At 39.5% G+C, this 21,746-nt stretch overlaps 1 protein-coding gene across 3 annotated transcripts in view; it reads left to right on the top strand.

The window, feature by feature from the left end:
- Nucleotides 1-21,746, top strand: part of LRRTM4 (leucine rich repeat transmembrane neuronal 4) — a 212,183-nt gene that overhangs the window by 92,688 nt on the left and 97,749 nt on the right. The window lies entirely within an intron of this gene.

The raw sequence follows: 21,746 nt of genomic DNA, 5'->3' as shown, positions 1-21,746 counted from the left end.
GCCCCGCCCCAAGTGGCTAGAATTTATCCTCAGCAGCAGCCAGCAATATCCATTCCAAAATCCAGCAGGTTTGTGTCAGCACCATGCAAGTCCGGTTTTAGGCTCTAATCTAAACTTTTCCCATGGGCCTGAAGACCCAACAAATCCTCTTAACCTTCCCTTTCCTTGTCTCTTTTGTTCCTTCCCCACTCTATGGTGAAATTCATTCACCTGAAGCTTTATAGACCTAATTTGTTTGGAATGGAGAATTACACTGTAGTAAGTGTGATGGTCAAGGAGTAAGTTACTTAGCATGCAAAAATAGTCTACAAAGGGTTTATTTAGAGTAAGGTGTAGTGTTTAAATACCTTGCTAAATGAGGCAGATAGGTCAAGTAGGTACTGGAAACAGGCACCTTTTTTGAATCTTTGTATTCAGGCCAAAAGAAATGTTTTGCAGGACAAGAAAGTTTATCCATGTTTTGTTTTGTTTTTTTTAATAAGGGGTGTAACTTTTACCTTTGATTGCTCTCATTTACAGGCTTTCAGCCAGAGAAGCAAAAGCAAGGGTGGATAGAGTGAGTGGAGATGGATGGAGAAGATCTGCTTCTGTTAGGGACAGATATCAAAGAAGATAGTCAAGAAAGGCCCTATTAGGTGCATTATGCTGTCCCAGTACAGGGGTGTTTTCTCAGTGTTCAGTATTTGCCATCCTTCCCTATCAGCTATTAACAGTTAAGCAAAGGATGTTTTTTCTGCTTGATCCCTTATGATTTCATCTCTCTTCATCTTGTCATGGAAATAGTGACATCAGGGACATTCAGCAACATTAAGGAATGTTACAATATTCCTATTTCTGTAAGGTGAGATGCTTATAAAATGTAACGTCCCTATGGCATAAGAATGTGGTTTTTTTATCTAGCACTTTTCAGAAACCAAGATAGACCAAAATTTGCACAGGTAATCTCAAGAGTTTTGGAGCCTGGTTTTCAGCTCAAACTGCTTTTGTCTTGACACCTAGGTGGGACGAGTGCTTGGAGCTCTTAGTCATGAGTTGACATTTGGGGTGCTTTGCATTTGAAATGCTGAATTTGCGCCGAAGTTGGGACACCCCAGAATTTCAGAAAATTTCAATAAGTATGACAATTTGTTTCAAGGAATGTGGAATCCTGCCTGAAACTCAAAAAACAAGTGTCCAGGAGTTGAGCATCTCTTTGTTTTGATGTGCTTCCAACTCTGAGAACTTTGTAGCCAGGAAAAGAAACCCAAGGAAGAATCGCATCTGCCTGTTTATAAAGACTGAGAATAAAAGTGAAAAAGGAGTTTATGATCAAAAAGTTTGCAGAAGATACTGTGAAAATAACTAATTCAATTATAAGAAAAAAGTTAGGAATATGGGAAAGGGGGTAGAATCCCTGCAATGCAAGCTGCTTTATGCATCCAGAGGCAAGAAAGTCTTCATGTTCAAGAGCTTAGGCTAAAAAGAGCTTAATCAAAGTCAATGGACAATTATAATGTTGAAACAAATGATAAAATACTGGATCTTGAAATTGGTCCAAGGGAAGACAGAGGAGCCTAATGTTTTCCATAATTGATTTCAAGGCTCAGATGGGGAATACTGTGTATTATAGAAACATCAATTGTTCCGTTTTCTTAATAATTTAGACTGGCTGTGTCTTTGGTAATGATGTTTTCGGCAGCTGTGAAAAGTAGCATTCTGGATAAACACAGGATAAAGGCAAATGTAAGTACTTGACATCAGAAGCAGTTAAGAAAGGTTGCACTTTTTGCAGCAGTGTTAGGAGTAAATAAAAGAAAATACAAGCATTTGGAGTCCATTATTGGGTAATTTGTATGCGCACGGTTTCTCAATTACTTTATGACTGCCTGGGACTGCAGGAGACACACTTAGGGATTTCATGTTCAAACTGGATATTGAGAATAATACCTAACCTTTTTTGATAGATCTCAAGGTATTTAACAAGGGAGACCAGAACTGTTATCCTCATTTTACAGAAAGGAAAACTAAGGTACGGGGGCATATATTGATTTGTTGACTGATTTTAGCCATGTATTGCCTATGAACATAGAATGTCACTCCTTTGGTTAATAGCTATATACTAATAATTTGTGGAGCTTGCATTAATTTGTCTCTTAAATGTAGCAGAAGAATGACTGTTTCCCCCTGTAAAGTGATACATTAAGATGACAACATCCTAAGAAAGTGTAATCAGGTGATACAAAGGACGCTGCTAACTGAAACATATCGGTGCCAGAAGCTGACTATTCCAAATACTTCACCAAAAAATAGACATATTTTAGAGCTGTATTTATTGAAGACCCAGGCTTAAGGCCTAGATCTTTATCCCCATCTTTGCTGTAATTCAGGTTTGGCTACATCTGTGTCACAAAGGTGTTCCAGAGTCAAAACAATGTAATGGTAATAGATATCCCCAAAGTTCAGAATAATTACAAAATCAGGTGTCTCATTTCTGGAAGAGCTGGAACCTTTAAGGCCAATTGTAAAATCACAGATGTTCACCAAAGTTCAGAATTGGAAGTTTAGGGTGTGTCAGTTGGGCCTTTTTGTTTGTTTTGGTTTCTTTTAGTAAAACAAAACATCCCTGAGAAACAAAAGAAAAAAATCTACAGTTTTTACTAGAAAATACTGCCGAATATGAAACTCATCCATATTGAATAAATACATGGACAGCAGTCTAATTGCCCCAGATTTTCCAATAAATTATTTCAGAAGTTAACAAAAAAATCCTTTATATATTACACTCTGTAACCCAGCTCAATATTGGGTTGCTTGTTGCCATAGCTGCAGCTCAGGAAAATGCATTTCTCTCAAAGATTTATAAACAGAGATTGCAATGTTTTAGCTCTGTGTAGCAACACACAATATCCAGTGTCCCCAAGTTGCATATAAATTCAAACACCAGGGAGTCATTCAGATCACATTTGAGCCTCAGTACACATGTAGCACAAGAATAGCATCTCACTGGTTGTCCATTAATGTATCTCATACTGTCCACTCAGAAGATACAGTTCACCAAGGTAGATTCTGAGAGCTGAGGAACCAGTTTTACCATTTGAAACCTTATTTTGCTGGAGAGGAGGCAGCCAAGCTGGCTGACTTTTCCCCTCCCCGCCCCTGCTCAGCAGCCCTGCACTTTATGTGCTGCCCTTAGTTTTAGAAATCCCAGATATGTAAGTGAAGATCATGGCTGGGGAGGCTTGGTTCAGTAATGCCACTAACATGTTTTGAGGCCCAGGGTGATGCAGTTTCAAAAGGCAAAGCACATTATTTCAGTTGTTTGTATAAATATATGAGTTTTCTAGTGCTTCTCTGAATATATGTGAAGAAAAGTTTTCACTCGTTTAGGATGCACAGGAGTGTAAGAAGCACTGATAACTCACCGGTGTGGGCCCCATCTTCTCCAGAAGGCTGAAGCCTTGATCATCTGTGTCTGTGGTAGAGACTGAGCCGTTCTGACATTCCCACTAGGAAGTGCACCAACTTCTTTTGGAATTCTGGCCGTTCAGGGTGAAATTTCCAGAAGCTCTGCTGTTGTATTAGCTTTGTTCCTATAGTAGTAAATGGGTAGAATACTGTTTAGTTAATGGAAGTGAACTTTAAACGTTTGAAATCTCTTTAAAATCTTTAAGTGTTTTGTTCTGGAGTTATCTCAGCAGTGAGACCAGATATTTTAAAGGCAGCCTGAAGGAGCTAACCTCAGTAAAAGTGCAGTTAGCCCTTTGTTTAAACACAAAATGCCCCTAGAGAGATGTTTCTTTGAAAAAGGCATTCAGCTTAGTTGAATCACAGTTTCTAGCTTGTGTCTTACATGCCTCTGAAACCCTGCCATGAGATAGGAATAATGCAGAGGTTGGAGTATGAAGGACAAACCAGAGACACCAAACAGAAGGAACCATTGTTTACTGTAACATACATCAGACCCTGCTGTTGTGTCTCAAGTGTTTTCTCCATCTCTTTCCCCCCTTTTTAAAAAGTTAATGAGCCAAAAGGAGAAGGCTGATAATGAGATGTTTATTGTCAGGATAATGGGCTGAGGGTATAGTCTGCTGATGTGTTGTTAGAAACACTTATGTTCTGGAGTATCATAAAATGTTGGTTTTGAACACCTTTAGGTATGGTCAGGGATGGATTTATTAACAGGCTGTACACTTAGATTTTGTACATATCTTCTTAACAACAGTTTGATTTATCTGGGCTTAGACTGAGTATATTTTCAGTCTTGCTTTTTGCATATTTTTTTTTAAAGCTCAGAAAAAAAAACAAACGTATTTTTTTCCAGGAGCTGGGGATTTTTTATTTAACTCTTCACTGGCTTCTGATTTTACTTTTTCAGGATAAGTTTCCATTTATAATAAATGTATCATCATATTAAGTCGATGAAACATTTACTTCTGGCATGAAGCTCCAGGAATTGAGGGTTGGGAGTAACCTCAATCAAGCACAGAAATGACAAAGAAAACCAGTATTAGCAAAAAAATCTTAATATATGCACAGTAACTCTTATTTAAATTCTGATGCAAATCTGATGTTAGAATCCCATATCGTGTTATTTATGTAAAGAAACAGAGCTTTATTTCATACATCTGCAGTTGCATGGGAATATTAGATTTTGTGTTTTCAGGCTGGGAGGACTCCATGTCTGTCTGTGGCTTTTGGGCAGCTATTACTTTCATCCACAGAATGATGAGGTTTTGAGCCATATCCTAAGAGTTTGATAACCATTTTCCAAAAGCATATTTGCACAAAATCATAGTGTGCCTTCCAATATATTAGTGTCATGCCAGACCTTGTAATTTCTCTCCCTTTGCCTGTTAAGAGAAAGCTGTTTGTATTATCTGGTGGATACTATCATGGCTATAGAGAGGAAAGGTAAGGCAGCAATCTTTAGTATCAGTTCTGTTGTCTCACTGTCAACTATAAACCTGCATAAAGTAGAGATTACACAGAGAGGAGCTACTCTCATTAGTCTATCATACTTTCAAGAACGAAGTGTTGATTCAAAAGCATAATTATTTTGTTCTTTCAGTGTTTTATGTAAGGGAGAAAACAGAAAGCAGATATGGTCTTAGGAAGTGCTTGAAATAACCTCCATGCAAGCTTTGTGCTTCAAGGTCTCTTTAGGGGTTGCTCTAAATTTGTCTGCCTGTCCCTTGAAGAGAAACTAGCACCTCCAGATACTCAAAGAGCACAGCATGGGCTGGCTGCATAGCATCTCACCCACAGGATGAATATTCCTTCCCTACAGCATGAATCTCAGTCACTTCTCTCATTTCAGAAGGAGCAAAGCATGACCTGGTTTGTATCAGTAGCAAATAGACTCCTTTTCCAAGGCAGCATAGACAAGGTCACTCAGCACCAGTGACCCAAGTGCAAATCATGCATGTGCTTCTCATGATGCCATTTTTATTATCTCTTGGCAAATTACAAGAGAGAAGATGGCTTAAAATTTATGCAGCCTATTCTCCAGTCTAGCTATGACAATGCTTGTGTCATGCACATGTGCATATACATATCTTTGCTATTGTAAATCGCTCACCTTTGCTTTCAATTGAGATCTGTATGAGTGTGTATTTATTTATACAGAAACTGAACCCTAGCAAGAATACGTGTTGTTATCAATTGGACCTGGATTTCATTCCATGTACAAAACAAGACCTGAGGCATTTTTTTTATTTTTCCTGGCTGTGCATTCCATCTTACTAATTACTCTCTTACAGGTGGGATGAATTTCATCTTCACCACTTCCCATGATAGCTATTATTTTACTTTTAATCCTTAACTGCTGCAGTTCCGTGGGACATCCACCTTTCCCCCCCCTCTTTGCATTAAGCTGCTAAAAGGTTTCACTTTTGCTTGTCTGAAATTAATGTTCCATTGAAAATAAATTGTCCTGTTCTCAAGTTGATTAAGGTGGCAGATCTTGTACTATAATTACCACTGCTGTTCAGCTGTTCTGAGCAGGAATAACCAACATTTACCAGCTGCAGACATGAAGTTGGCAAATGAGTGGCCTCAGCGGCTGCCTCTGGCAGTGCCAGACAGGCCTCGAGGTCAGGTGGAATTGTTTTCTTTCTAAAGAGGGAAAGAAACCTAATCCAGCAGCCTGCCTGAAGTTTGAGTTGTTGTTTTTTTTTTTGGTGCATGGAGTAATGGATGCGAGAGGGTCTCAGTTCCTCACAGAGGAAGAATTTCTCTCACGTTTACCTCAGAGATCGACCCCTCCCTCTCCCTGAGGTACGGTGCTTGGGGTGTCCACGAAGTTCACTCTCGGGAAGTCTGTCAGGAGTGAGCTGCTCTTACCCGTTCATCTGGGGTGCAGGGAGCTGGGGGGGCCCTCCCAGCCGAGCCCTCGTTCTCCGAGCAGGTCGTGTCCCTGCAGCTTTGGGGACATCCTGCCTCTCTGGGGGCGCGCGCCCCTTCCTTCCCGCCGTTGTTCCCTGTGAGACCCGGCCCTGCCGGTCGCCTCAGCTCCCCACGGGCCTCACGGAGGAGGAGGAGGACGGCGATGTGGCCCTTCTGTGGCTGTGTTGATGTAGAGGAAGGCGCAGGGAGCAGGAGGAGCTGCCAGTCCCATGCGGACAGGAGGGTGAGTGGGTGCAAACCCGTCAAGAATGTACACTGGGAAAAAGTCGAGGTGTCCATAGGTGACAGAAAACCTTCCCTGTGGGAGTAGTTGAGGGGTGCTCTGGCACTGCTGGTGGGCTGCAGGCATCCCTCATCCCAAGCAGTGTACTCTGGATTGCCTTTTTTTTGCCTCACGCCTCTTTTCTAACACCTCCTATCTCCAGAGGTTGTTACCAAAGCAAATTCTTCCCTGAATTTTCCAGGAACTGTGTGATGCTTTTTGTATGACAGATACAGTTCTTTGGTAGCTCAGTGCCTTTTTTTTTTTTACTGTATGCTACCTACAAAGACAAGTAATAGTTTAAAGAATAATCATAACAATATCCAAGATGGTTTAAATTGAAATGTCAATGTATTTTAATGATATGCTGAGGAATAGTCATATGAAATCATGTGGTTTATATAATGTAGATAATAACTTCTCAAAACCTACTGTCGCACCTTAATTTTTACTTATTAGCATCATGTCGACATTCCTGATTGACTTTTTAAATTCCAGGCTTTGAACCTCCTTGAAAATAATCTGTAAGTCAGAACAAGTCATTCAGCATCAAACCTGAGGTTTCGACCTCATTTGGAAATGTCTGTGTGCAGTCATCAATGGTGTTAATAGTGTGCAGAAAGACAAAAAGATGGTTGTGTCCCATTTATGTTTCACTGTTGCCTTGATGTAAGAGCTGAAAAAAACCCCAAAACCCCAATAATGTTCAGCATTATCTTTTGGTTTTGTTCATATTTGTGTATAGTTTGCAGATAGATTGTGGGGTTTAGGCAAACAGGCATCATGTAAAGCTGTCTACCATCTCGTTTTGTTAAAGAATTCTCAGTCTTTACTCCTTTTAGAAACTTTTTAAGTTTGAGCTATACTGAGTGGAGTGTAGAGGCCGTTTAGTGTTGATACTGGCAACTGCTTGAGTGAAGGTTGATTTTGGAATCAAATTATGATAGCTCATAAGTGCAGCTGTGAATTCAACAGTTCTTTGCCTCTGAATAGCTCCCTTAAAACACTTGATACAATTTTAAACCTCTTGGTTTTTATTCTAGTGCGAGTGGGTCCTCAAACAAAGATTGCCAAGTGCAGAAAGGCAGTCTCAGCACTTGGGTTCCTCAGAAAGTCATTAGGAGATCAGGCAAAATTTAATGCCTTGTCTTCCCTAACCATTCACTACAGCATAACAGAGGCTACCTAAATGGAGCTCTTGGGGCTGCAGGAATTGTGCAGTCTTAATGATAACTTAAAGTGCAAAAAAAATTAATATTTTTAAATTGTTACTCAGCTTAATTTTCTCCCAGTTACACAAGGAGTGAATTGGAAGAAAGGCCTGTTGAGACCTGTCTGCTAGGGCTTGCTATGAGTAAGAATGTGAACTTTTAGTATTGGTTTCAAATAGGTTAAGGTACAGAAATAGCTCTATGGGTGCTGCACTCTTTTTATTTTAGAATTGCAAGAGTTCCTGTGTAGCAGGTCACATGTGGGAGCTCTGGGTTCTGAGCACAATAGTGACAGCTCTTGATCAGAAAGTCACATTGCTGCAAGAAGATAGTGTGTGCTTCCATGATCTTACGCTCTGTGATGGCATGTAGTTCTTCTGACAGAGGATATTGACTGAATTGGCTTTTGGCTTGATTCACTCTCTCTGCTCTTATCCTTGCTCTGTTTCTCAGGCAGGAAGTTTTCATTCTGGCTGTATAGCAAAGCAGGGAGAAAAGCTGCATTTATGACTCTGCATTCTCTTCCTGACCAACTAGTGACAGTGAGGCAGGTCAAATATAAAATAACACCTTCTTCCATCCATCCTTGCGTAACTGGGGAGATGATTTGCATCTTTTGATCCCTTGTGTGCTGTAGACTTGAGGGAAAACTAAGACCTGGTGCTACTTACTGTATTGTATTCTGAGCTTTTCCCACTCATGCAATTAACACCACTGACACGTAGCAAAGACATTCAATTATGTGTTAGTAACGTGAAAGTTACATGAGATTAAAATGAAGTTCTTGATTTCTTTAAGAAAACAATTACGTTTTTGTTCCTTGGTTTTCGTTTTTAACATCTGAAGAAGAACAAATTATTCTTATTCAAGAGTTCAGAAAATGAGCTTCCAGAAGAAATGGAACAGATCTTGACTCTGGCAGCATTTGCTAATGATGGTCAAATGGTTCTCTCTTTGACAAAGGCTGCCATTCAGAATGACCCTTTATATCACTGTTTTGTATTCTCTGTGTCTTTCTTACTTTCAGAAAAGTGCTCTATCTTGTTCAGTAACAATGCCTAAACAGAAAGGTCCACAAGACCTCACATTAACTTAATTGATATAAGGATAACTTGAGCTGATGTGGTGATGGCCAACAGTACAGACTTGTAGGTTAGAGAAGACTGTCCAAAACACTTAGCAACATCTGGTAGAACATAACTGCATTCACAAAAAATACACATTCTGACTAATGAGGCTCTCCAAAAATCCTGTTTTCTAAGGAGCTGTGGAAACTAATATGCTGCAAAATGTGAAGTACTAAAGGGCAGCACTGCTGGCTTGTCACTCTTCTAGCCTGCTTTTACCAGACATGCTTGACAGCTTAACAAAATGTGCCATAATCTGCACTAAAAGCTGAAAGTGTGCTTTCTGCTTACTCTGGGCCAAATTGCCTGCTCTGTATGCTAGAAAGCTCTATTAATTTCAAGAGGATTGCATGGGATGTAAATACCGGCAGCTCATGATTTTCAGTCTCCAGTGTACTAAATTTTAAGTGTAGCTGAAGTCTGGAATGGAGGTCACTGGCATTACATGCCTTCATTAGCAGTAAATGTGTGTGCCAAAGACGAGGGCATAAGGCATTTGTTTTAAATGCTGGGTCTTAACATTAGCAATCACATAAATAATTCAAGTGTTGTGAATTCTGGACCTAAGTTTAATGTTTGAAACTACAGTTCAGCCTTGGAATTGAGCACCACTTTTGACACGTAGGCCATAATTTTTCTATGGCTGTGGTGTATTTAGAGATATTGCCTGAAAATAAAGTCCTGGCATATTTAGACACACTTTGCATAGGCAGTATTTGATCCCAAAGCCCTGAAAAGCTAAATAGATCCGAAGTGTGTGTCAGATGTTCTTCCCTCCCCCTGCTTTGCCATTCCTGGGGGCCTTGTGGATGAGGGAAATTGAGGTATTTGTCTTTCCAGTACACAGGGGTGGTGGCTGAAAGCACTAAGCGAAGCTGTGCAGTGCGAGGGCTTATGCTGTGCTCTTTGAGAGTCCGGGACGTCTACATGTTGCAGTGCATTTCTTAATGCTAGGTCAGCTGGGGTATGGTGCTGAGTTGAAGATGTTCTTTCTTTTATCAGGGACAAATAATCTTGCAGATACCCCTGTGCCATGGTTAGCTTTCTGGACCTTGCTTGTCTGTTAAATTAGTGATTCTGCATATTGAAGGTGGTCTGATTCCCTGTTAACTTAGGCCTCTGAAGTAAGGAAGATAAAAAACCAAACAACTGCTTTCTCTTGCAGTTCCATTCCAAAACAAAAGTTGTGGATCTGGCTGATACTAGCTTCTAAATTTACTTTAAAAGAAATCACAGTGCCTTTCTCCCAAGCTTTCACAGAGCAACGGTTCATATTCTTTAGCATCTTTCTGCTTCGACTATTTTTTAAATGAAGACCAAACCAATGTACGCAGCTGTTGAAACATGTAGTTTCCTGTTGTATCCATCCTTAAGTCTGCCCTGTGCATTTTTCATTGTCTATTTTGTTTGAGGATAGCTCGGCATGACAAGTGCATCTTTGCCAGTCAGAATTTGCTAACGGCCAGGGATGGCTTGCTCTGGGGGACTCTTGAGTGGTTTGGGGTTCATCAATCCCTCTGAGGTTCATCCTTCCAGTACAGGATAGCACAGCTGCTTCTGAAACAGCCCGACTGGAGTCTGTGAGGATTCAGTTGAACTGTCCCTGCCACAGGAGTGGAACAGTTGCTCCAGGAAAGGAGGTTGTTGGAAGCTACTACACCCATGCTACTCATGAATCTGAGTCACAGGTACTTTAGAAATTAATATTTAGTGTTCATACTCGTAGCTAGCTCTTTTTAAACCTGTTCGTGAGGGGGTGACTGTATTTTCCTAAGACTTTTTTCTTCAGAACCTGTTTATACAAAGAAACATAAGACTCCTAACATTCGAAAAAAGCAAATTAGATTTATGTGAAAGAGTTCAATGAACAGCATTTTGAATTGGATCCATAAATGGCTTTTTAATTAAATGAGTATAGTCATTTCGTAGAGGCAGTTCTTATTAGTGTGGCAATACTGAGATGACCATTTCCTTCTAATTGCATTGTGTATTTATATAAGAAGCTCTGGTTTAGTTTTGATTTGAATAGATGGATAAGTGCTTGTGTCTTGACACCTAGTGCACATAGAAAAGGTAGAATAGCTGTAGCTTCTAAATGAAGCTGTTATATATTCAGTAAAACTAATGACAGTTGTTTACTGTAGCATGTCTTAGCTGGTGCATGTGCACATTGCAGTGTGTACCTGTTGTGCTGTATACATCAAGCTAGCTGTTTAGAATTGCTTTACCCAGCAAAGTGAATTTTATAAAATCCCACTGAGTTCCCACTGTAAAGGAGATGAGGCATGTTTTCTGGTGCACACGAGAGGCTTTAGGGGACTGTAATTTCCACCAGAATTCAGAAAAAAATACTTTTCCTCACAACCTTTTCTGTCTTTCCCCTACTTTTCCAGATGTAATATATAGCTGTTATATCTTTTCCTTTACTGCTTTAACAGAATCATAATTCTGTTTTCAGAAAATGAAAATTCCATCTTTCTGAGTGTGTCTTTCTGTTCTGTATTTTAATACTCAAAGAAAGGAAATTGCCAGAGAGAAGTACTGACCCTCCTTGGATCAGAAATTATGAACAAGTGATTTTATAAAAGGATAAACTGTTGAGAGACTGAAAATGCATGCGGAGCTCTGCCTTCAGCACCCCAAAGTCAATTAATACCACATTGTTTATGTGATTTAATCCTCTTTCAGAAGGAGAGGTCCAATACTGGTCACTGAATTACCTCAGTAGGTTGTAACAAGTTCTTTAAATGCTGGTGGATGTTGCTAATGTTCAGAAATTTACATCTGGATTCAGTGTTTCCCTGTTAGCCATCTAAACACAGCCTCCAGTGGGTGAGTGGTTCAAACAGCTATAGCTGTGAAGCTTCTCTGTTTTAATGACACAGCTGCAGAAGTGCTTTTATAGAAAGAACTAAAAATGTCAAAGGACAATTTAAAAATGCTAATTAAGTTTCATTCTTTGTGGACAACGTTGTTAATCACAGAAACCCTTGGTGTTCTCTGTGTCACGTCATATTGAACAACAATTCAGTCCCACTCCTAAGTGTCACTTCAACTTATTCTATTCAATCTTTCAGTGAAAAAAAAAAAATAATAATCTTGGTTCTTTGGTCAGAAGCTTTTTGTCATACACCCAACATGCCATTTTGTCCCATCTTGCATCGCAAAACCAGACAAGATGTGCTTTATTCTAGATAACCTTGAGAAATTCTAGGCTAATTAGTAGGAGATCCAAAAAATTAAGAGTTGAAAATCATGTACATAATCCATGGCTGCTTCATAGTAATGAAGAAATAGTTGTTCAGATGGTGATTTCTTCACTTCTTTGCCATAGGCACCACCAAGTTAGACAGGATTGCTGTACAACATGATAGCAGCAGCAGTCTCCCTACCTACTGAGCATGAGTGACTAGGGCTGCATTCCTACCAACTTTGTGTGCATGTAAGTGAAGACATTCAGCTGTTCCCTGTCTTCAGGAAAAGGAGAGTGTGATTTCACACCGCCTTCCTCCACGTGCTTATCAGTGTCTTGGTTTGGGAACGCTGTCTCTTTGTCTGTAGTATCTTGGTGATCAACAGACAGTAGAGGAGGGGGAAGGAGAAGAAGGCTAGAGGAGAACATTCTGTTTACCTTTTCCTTTTTCTTTCAGTCTTCCTAATCCTTTTACTGCTTTTTCAGTGCCACTCAATGGGTCTTGGCATCTCTTCTCACAGTATGTGGGTAACACATCCCTTCCTGTGACCTCACAGGTATGCCTGGCCTTTCTGAGTGATACACTGATTGCTTTCGTCATCAACCACATATTGTGTATGTCCACCACATTTTCACGCTGTTGGCCTCGATAGTGGCACTTAATGTAGTGCAGACCTTTACACTGTGCTAACGATTCTTAAATTACTTTGAATATGTTTAACTTTGCTCTTTAGATCACCTCCATGAGCTCTGAACTAGGCCTGGATGAGCTTTTTGACACATACAGTAGCTTGCTGATACATCCACTTGGTTTTGCTTATAGCAGTATTGCTTTCTAGTGTTTTCCCTCTAATTATTTCCATTACTGTGAGCCAATGTACATTATTTCTCTCAGCTGTCAACCCCTTTTATCCCAATAACTCTAATAGCATTTCTTTCTTTTCTTTTTGTTGAAGTTGCAGGTTAAAGCATGCTTACTTTGTTCTTACCAAATAAGGGAAGATGTTAACAAGACTTCCAGTGTGTGCATATGTATCCTGAAGACATTTTACACAGATACTTTAAAGCTGTCTAAGGGATAAGTGGAACAAGTTTTGGGGAACACTGAACTTTGTTTAAAAAAGAAACCAAACCCCACTACCAATGAAAAGAAAACACACCAAAACCTCAACCAACAAAAACCCCACACTTTGAATTGTTCTTTAGTATATATTCAGGCTTTCATTCATTTTTATATAAAAAGATAAGTGTACAGCATGGCATTTGTGTTAGGAATTTTCAGACCAGAGTAGAGCAATAATTGCTTTTGCACACAAGTGTCTGCCTCTCCAAAGCACTGTACATTTATTTCTAAAAGGCTTTAGGTAGAGAGAGGCAATGAGACCAAAGCTGTAGCACACAACAGGAGCCTGCTGCTTCAGTCTGATGCCTGGTGCCATCAAAAAGGAGAACAATGGCAGGAGCAGAGAGTGGAGGAGGAGTGTGAGTATATGACTAAATTAAGTCAAGCCCTTTGTCCTATCCTGCTTGTCTAGGAATTGCACAGTAGCCACAGAAGCTGTAACATCTGCAGTCGATCTAAGGCCTGCCTGTCTTATCTAACTTCTTTACAACCATTTATTTATTTTATATAGTACTTATCACTGTGACACTCAGACTGTAAAGGTGCTTCAGCAGATAGTTTCCAAAACGTTGTGCATCTGCACAAACTTACTCAACACTGCAAATTAACTGCTTTTGTAATACCATGACACACAGTATGAACTGTGATGTTTTTCTTGCTGGTAAATGCTGTTAGACAAGCCATTTCTGTTGCATTTCTTTGAGTGAAATACAAAAGGATAGATGTTTACCAAGAATTCAAAACACTATTTTACAGAAGTCCTCATAGTGCCCAAAAGGAGAAGCACTTGTGATTCCATTGTCAGTCAGTGCAGGCAGCGCCGGAATGTCCCACATAGAATTTTACAGGGCTTCAGGAGGCATTAGCTGTACTAATTCAGTAATGCTGCTCTGATAATCCAAGTCTTTGTTTCCTTTCAGTTAATAAGATGGAGATTATTGCTGGTGGGGGTTTTCCCTTCTGTTTATATGTAGTCTTTTGCTTTGGGTTTTTTTTTTGTTTTCCCCCTACCTTTCAGTTTTTCTGCTCTATGTCAGTTTAAAGTTTGATACCTCAAAATGAGCCATGTCAAATCAATGTATGACTTGGAAATTTTACTCTTCTTATCAATGCTTCTATATAATGGTTTTTGACATGCATATAACAGCCCTCGTGCTTCAAGGGAAACACAAATGCTAACAAACAGCTGCCAATCGTGTGGTTGCTCATGCCTACCCAGTACTTCAGTGGGATTTCAGTACTCAGATACTGCAGGGCAAGTTTCAGTGAATATCTCTGTCCTTAAGAGAACACTAGTAGAAGAAAGATGCTACATTAAGTGCCATGTGCAATTCTAGTGGATGAAGTTGTATCACTTAAAACGTGTTTTCCATTCAGGAATGCAGGGCTTGCTTCTGTACTTCTTCCTCTTTTGAGACAAACACAGTCCAGAGTGGAATTTAAGTGCTGCAGCTGGATGGAAACAGCTTTCTATTATCTTGTGTCTGTAAAGGGCCTATGAACCTGTTTTTTTGCTAGGGATTTCTGTGTCCTGTTGTAAAACTAGGGCTGCTGTATGAATTTCACGTGCTTTTTTGATAGCTTTTGTTCATCACTCACCTTATGGGATGATCACAGGTCTGTCACTGTACTAGAGACCTCATCAAGATTGCAGTCATAGGTCTTTCAAGGTTAGTTGCAGTTAACTTGCTTACTGAGCCAAGTGAAAGCATGTAGTCTTTGAGGAAGTTAAAATCTCTCAGCATACTTATCCCTTCCTCAGGAGACTGGCTGCTTCCTCCCCGTGTGATGTACGCAAATTACATAAAGTGAGAGGGACAAGAATGGTGTTACTAAACTTTGATATTTCCCGCAGCTCTGCCATCTTCATCAAACTCAGACCAGACTATTTGCTATTAAAAATAGTTCAATTGAAAATATGTCTGGTTTTTCACCACTGTGTTCAAAATTTAGCCCTTTTTCATTTGTTCATTTTTTTGACTGTCCATAGATCCTTCAGAAATTGTTTCTTTGTGTTTATAGAAGAAACTAATAATAAATTACACTTCAGAAAAAAAATGGAAAAAAGCTAGTGCAGTAAAGAACTTCATAGTAGTTCACTACTAACGTTTGTTACAAAAATGTTTTTTGCAACTTTTTGTTTGTTGTCCACTTTTGGGGACAAATTTTTGAAAGCTATCTGAATAGAAGGCTTTTAATTAACAAATTTTTCTTCAATCTACTGCCATTCACAACTGGGACCTCAGAGTTTTATCAGCTTTAATTAAATGTTCTCAACACCTCCATAAGATAGCAAGGCATGATAGTGAATATATTGAATATGGGATTTCCAAAATCCCACTTTGCTGATCTAGCTCTCCTCTCACTGAAGTTGGCAATTACCATTCTCAATGACTTGAGTCAGAGCACCTGGAATTCAAAACTGAATGGTTTGGGTCTAGATTAGCTAGTTAGCCTGTTATCAGATGAATTTGTCTGTTGCAGTACAAAAAGTGTGAACTCTGAAATGTTGTAACTCTAGCATCACCTGTGACTTTCTTCAATTTTTTGTTTCTGTTTCAGCTGAAAGTAAAGAGTCCTGTAGGCATTCAGTGGTAAACAGTTTTACACTGCCCAGCATCCTTGGCTTTCAGACAAGTGCTGAAAATTACTTAGATGCTAATAAAATAAATTTGGAAAGCTAGGAAATTGTGAGGGGAAACCGATAACTTACTTGCCTAATTCCACTCTTCTGTCAGATTTTAAGTGTGGATCCCTACAATTTTGTCCTGTGATCTGACTGGCTTGTTTTCAAGCTTCTGAGCCAGCTATGCTTGTCCTGGAGCTTTTAATGTGTGGCATTTCTCTGTGTCAGGCACTAGGTGTCACATTAAAATAACACTGTTATATGTTTTGAATTGAATAGAAATACAAACTAAAATTATGCTAAAGACACTTTAAAATTGAATTAATGTATTTGTTATGAGACACAGAAATTACAGAGAATGAAATGCTAGGTATTTTGTTATGGTATTTAAAAACAATAAAGGAAAAAAAAAAACACACCAAAATAAAATCAAGATGAAGCATTAAATCTATGTTGGAGTAGATAATGCACTCTAGCCTGGCATGTAGGACTGCTCCAAGAGGCTGTGTTTGGAACCTGATGGTCTTGGTGACCTCATTGTAGAGAAAATGTTGCAAAATGGAAAAAGCAGTAGTGAGGGTAAGCTGGTCTTACTTAGATAAAGATGTACAAACTTACAGTAAAGGAGCCAAATTTTGGGGGGACATTAAAAGAAAGGCTTGTGAATGAAAAGGTATGGTGCTTATCATTGGTCCTCCGTGCCTACTGCAGTGCTTCTTCACTTGAGGTGTGTATCCTGGTGATAGGCCCATGTTGCCTTGTTAGTAGAGCACCAGGAGGGAGTTAGATTCTCAGTGGAGATCACTTCTGCTGATGTTCAGGAAACAATAGATTGAGTATGGGAGAAGAGAGCTGAGGCCAAGGGCAATGACCTCTTGAAATCTGTAAAACCCAGCTAGCAATGTGTGGGAAGAAGGGGAATTGTTTAACAAAACAGGCACTCATATTACTTCCTTCTACTTTTCACAGTGGGGAAGTTTTCAGTCATCTGAAGTACTGGCATGTGTACAGAGGGGGTTTTATTTGGCTTTCCTTGCCCTAAATTGCTTGTTCTGATGGATAATGATGCTGTAAGATGATTAGTAGTATTAATGATTTCTTGAAAGATCCCTTAAGCCTGACTTTATTGAGAATGCATCCATCATGGATATTAGCATTCTGCAGTATAGAAGAATCTGCTGTGGAACGGCCCGAGGTTAACAGTATCATTAGGGACAAAATACAAGCATAACCCTTTTTTGTACACTTAACAACACAGAGCTTGTTAAGTTGTGATTTGTAGGTCACTAATAGTTAATGGAGAGCTAACTCTTCCTGTAAGATCAGCTCCTCCTTATTTTCAGCAACAGTGCTACATACATAGAACTGTGTTTATTTTAGATACTTTCTTTACATTGCTACACAAGCAGCTGCTGTGTATGTAGCCCTGTCATCTGATCATCTGTAAGAGGAGTGACTGAAGGATTGTGAAAGAAGAAAAGGAACAGAATTGTTCCTCATATACAACAGCTGGGTCCAGAAGGGGAAGCTTTCCACTAAAAATGTGCACTGTGCTTTGAAAAAATTACTAAAAGCCTTAATCTAATCCTAGTCAAAGATCAAGCTCTTAATCTTTCTGACAGTGGGAGCTGACTAATCATTTGAATAAAATTTAAAGCCACTGAAGCACTGCGAGTAGTTTGGAAGGGTTTTATTTTGTTTTGGCTGTTCTTGATTGTCCTGAAAAGCTCCCCTGCTCATTTCCCTTTTCTTAAGTAATATTGTTTTTCCTTGATTTGATCAATAATTTAATTATTTTTTCCTAAGTCAGGTCTGTTTTGCCAGTGATGGTAATTGCTGAGTGTTCTCCTGGTCATTATCTTGATCAACAAGCCTTTTGTTGTGATTTCTCTCCCCTGTCCAGCTTGAAGAGTGACAGAGTGGCTCTTGTTGGCACCTGGTGTCCAGCCAGGGTCAACCCATCACAGAGCTGTGCTGGACAGTGTGCTGTGGGCTGGCTGATATTCTCAGTAAATTATGGCCCTATTTTGTACTAGCTATAGGGAGAAACAAAACTGAAATGCAAGCCCACTCTGAAAGTTTCCTGAACTCTGAATCATTTCTAGAAGATTTATGAAAAATTCTTCAGAAGGAGAATGTGCTGTAGATACCTTAAGGGAATGGCTAACAGCTTGTCACAAATCTCTCTCCAGAGTGAGTGCTCATTTGACCTAGGCAGTAGAAAAAGGCTACAGGCAACTTTAGGGTATTCATTACCATTTTACTTTCATAGACTGGATGATGCAATTCTTTGGGAGTTGAATCCAGGTATCTCTCAGTCTACCTACACTTGCAGCAATCAAGTTTTAAAATAAGGCTGTATTGCGGGAGAGATGAAGATGAACCCACCTAAGTCTGTAAATGTTCCACCTCTTCATAGCACCAAGACGAACCATTGATCAGTCTCTTGTACCCTTAGGAAACAAGTCATTCCTTCTGCAAGTATGTGTGGAGCGTAGGATTTATATTCTTATAGAAGCTGAAATCCTATATCTGAATAGGTGGATGCATCTGCTTGAGACATGGGTAACAGAGCACAGAATTAGCAGGAGCACAGGTGAGCAGGGATGCTCTGCACTTTGTGCAATACAGCCAGCAAGACTTGTTTCTTTAGAGAGCAGAAAGATGATGACTACAATTACTGAGGGAGATTGTATCACTTCATAATTAATGTTTCTGATAGCTCATGTACAAGTATCATAGTGTCTGTTGTAACTGAGGATAGTTGGTGCAAGTTGTAGTGAGTTTAAATAGTGCTTTATTCAGGGTGGTGTACGGTAATTACATTATTTCATCTTATTTGAGACTGAAAGCATTTCAGTTTCAACAAACCCCTGTTCTTCAAAGAACCACACCCCCTCTGGTTTATGTGAATCTTTTTTGACTGCTAGGAACCAGAAATGTATTAGCAGCACATGGCAAACATTTTGTATCTTACTTGAAATGTCCTAGCAGGCTTCAGGCTTGGCACTGCTCTTACTGTGTCTCCCAGTAAGAATAGAAAGTACTTGTTGATACCTACCAGAAGGATGCTAGAGGTACAGTTGGTGGTGGAGAATGAGTTCTGCACTTTGTGGAGACTCTACTGCTTGTTGTCCTTTGTACCTGCACAGTTTGTTGAAAGAGCAGATGGAAAATATTGAATGGGAATAGTAGGCGTTTGCAAAGCGTAAGTGATGCACGTTGCAGTGCTGAGAAGTCATGTGTTTCTGTTTTTCTAATTCTTGCTGAAACAAGTAGAATGATGGAATTGCAATTTATTTCTCTCTGTTCATCTCAGAAATTGATTCATCCCAAAATATGTTTTGCAAAGATGGATCTCTAGCTCAGGTGTATGTGAGAGGAGAAGAAATTGCAAAGTATGTATGTTAAGATTCCTTTGTAATAGGAAATAGTGGAAACAGGTTTCTAAAAATGCAGATAGGAGTGTAGCTTTTTAAATTACTTTAAAGAACATGTCAGATAACTTCAGATCTCCCATTGAAAAAGCACATAGGAGTTGGACAATTTAAATTGTATGGTGTAAAGATGTGTAATTATAGACATCAAAATATCTTTGTAAACTTGGCTGTAGGTCTCAAACTTTATTACTGATGTGGTTTAATTTTACTCTTTTCTTGCCAAAGTAAATAGCTTCCCAGGTTTTTGGAAGAGGACTAGAAAATAGCTCGAGTTGAGTATTTCTAAGGTGTCTTAGCAGATTTACTACATCTTTCCTTAGATATGTGGAACCTTTTTCTTTTCTCCACTGCTAAGGCACTTTTTACAGTTACTGTCAGCATTCCCAGTTGAACTGAATAATTTACCCTTTTAAACTGACAGCAGCTGTCATTATGAAAATTGCAGGGCCACGTTTGACAGTATTCACACAAGGGGAGAACTTAAACTTTTAACAGGCTTCGAGAAAGCCCAGACTTTTCAGCACATCTTGTCAGTCAGTGCATGAGCTCATCTCTTCCTTGTGAAAAGTTGGCAGATTAGAAGATTATATCTGACAGATCTGAAACCGCACTGATGACATTCCCCAACAATAATACCTCTTTGGGGGGGGGGGAGAGGGCAAAATGGTATAATGAAAGAAGTGTGGTTAAACGTTGGGTAAGCACTTTACAAATTGAAGAATGCTCAGTGTTCGTGGCTGTTCATAATTCCATCCTTTTTGGTGGGCTAAATGTTCACAGTTCTTAGTTATCCAGAGATTTACTGCTCTCTGCCAGAAAAAGTAGTTGAAAAAGTTGTGTCCTTTCATGTTCGTTAGTAGCCGGTATTTTGACATCAAGGATTAATGGTGGCACGTGTCTAAGGCAAGTGTATCGCAGCAGTAGGTACGTCTGGCATTTTCATTGTCTGACACTGTGAAACAGTTGCTTAGCAAGTGAAGTCTTTACACTGGCAGAGGATGTGTGACTGCAGTGCCTGGCCGTCCTAGTTGGTTGCACTTTGGGTTTTTTCCACATTTGGTGAGGTTTGTGTCACAAATACTCTTTTCTGCTAGGATTTTATTGAATTGGTTTACTGAAGGCTGGAATAGTTTCGTTTTGTCTGTCATAAGGATGGGGTGGTGAGGAGGACCAAGACCTGCAGAAGGTTTCTCCTCTCTGCTGTGCTTGTGTTTTCCAGTCTAAAATACAAAACATGGCCTCAACTGAGTAACACAAGTGCAAGTGAGAGGCACAAATTACTTTAGCATTCTTGTCAGCATCTTTACAGTTTATCCTTTACTGTGTCATCTTGTTTCTTTTAATCTATCTAGCTTTTTTTCCCTTTCTCAGTCAACAGAAGTACTATTTTATTATCACTGCTTACTGTTTAAGAGCACATCAGGAAAAAAAATGTTTTCTGACCATGTTCATGCTCGGGAATGAAAAGACAGCCATTTAGAAATGTGACAAGTATTTGTGTCTTGTCTTGAAATATTCCTGTAGTAACTCCCTTTCTAACAAATCCAGTACTACCTCTCATTGTTTTGCTGCCATGCCCAGTATCATCCTTCTCAAACAATAAATGATTAAGGGATGTTTATGTTGAGGATGTTCCATCTTGGACTTTCTATTTGTTATTTCAGAGCTTAAAGAAAAAAAATCAATTGTACGGTTTCCAAGTCGGGTGAGCCATGTTTGAAAGCATGGAACACTGCTGTACAAGCAGTGTCCATTGGACCCACACTAAGAAGTGCATTTGAGCTCATTTTGAGATCCCCAAATGATGTACAGGGAGGGAAGGGCACAAAATCCATAGCACCCCTTCTGCTTTGAGCTACAGCAGTCATGGGGAAGGGTTGTATGCATCTGAAAATTCAAAATGCCATTGCAGCTCAGCTGCTCCCACATACTAGCAGCAGGCTAAAATAACTATCCATACTGCTTCAAATGTAGTAACTAGTATTTTAGAAGGTGGAGCCAAGGCTTTCTCTACTGCCAAGATGGAGTGAGATAGAGAAGTTGACTCTGCTTTGTCCTGTTTGTGCAGGTCTCTGGTAGTTCTCTGTTTTGTTCTGTACCTGGCAGACCACAGACTGACTTTAATCCACTCCTCCATCCCCAAGTACTATGAATGTGCAGTCTAATAGCTGGCATGCTCTGCAGGCTATGACCATTTGTTGCAAGGACAGGTTAGAATTAGCTGGTTTATTTGCTTTTCTTGTGAAATATATTTACACCTTCAACTGAACATGAACCAAATATGTTTTATTTTGATGGAGCAAACTAAAAGAAAAAAAAAAAATCCCACTTAATCAGATGGATGTTCTCATATAATATAAATGCTGAAATGGAGTGTAAA

This window comes from Apus apus, chromosome 26 (assembly GCF_020740795.1).
Source record: "Apus apus isolate bApuApu2 chromosome 26, bApuApu2.pri.cur, whole genome shotgun sequence".
In the NCBI taxonomy this organism is placed as follows: domain Eukaryota; kingdom Metazoa; phylum Chordata; class Aves; order Apodiformes; family Apodidae; genus Apus; species Apus apus.
This window is presented reverse-complemented; position numbering and strand designations above follow the sequence as displayed.